We start from the raw sequence: 338 nt of genomic DNA on the forward strand, positions 1-338 counted from the left end.
ACTATAAGAAAACTAGTTTTTTCCGACGGAAAAAATTTCGTAGGAAATTTTTCGTTGGAAATTTCCAACGAAATTCTAACAGAAATTCATTTTAACTTTTTCCAACGGATTTCCAATAGAATTTTTTCAACAAAAAATTTCCGTTGAAAATCTGTCGTAATTTTTTTTGAAGCAAAAAAATTACTTAGACCAAACTTTTCAACGGAATTTGCAACGGATTTTTGTTGGAATTTTCCAATGGAAAATAATCCATTGGAAAGTTTAAGGGGCCAAAAAAATGTAACACCAGCTAAATTTTCCAACGGAATTTTCCATTGGAAAAAGACATTACCAACGAA

This window comes from Theobroma umbraticum, unplaced genomic scaffold, assembly GCF_002168275.2.
Source record: "Theobroma umbraticum cultivar Fairchild unplaced genomic scaffold, ASM216827v3 scaffold_67.0, whole genome shotgun sequence".
Classification (NCBI taxonomy): Eukaryota; Viridiplantae; Streptophyta; class Magnoliopsida; order Malvales; family Malvaceae; genus Theobroma; species Theobroma umbraticum.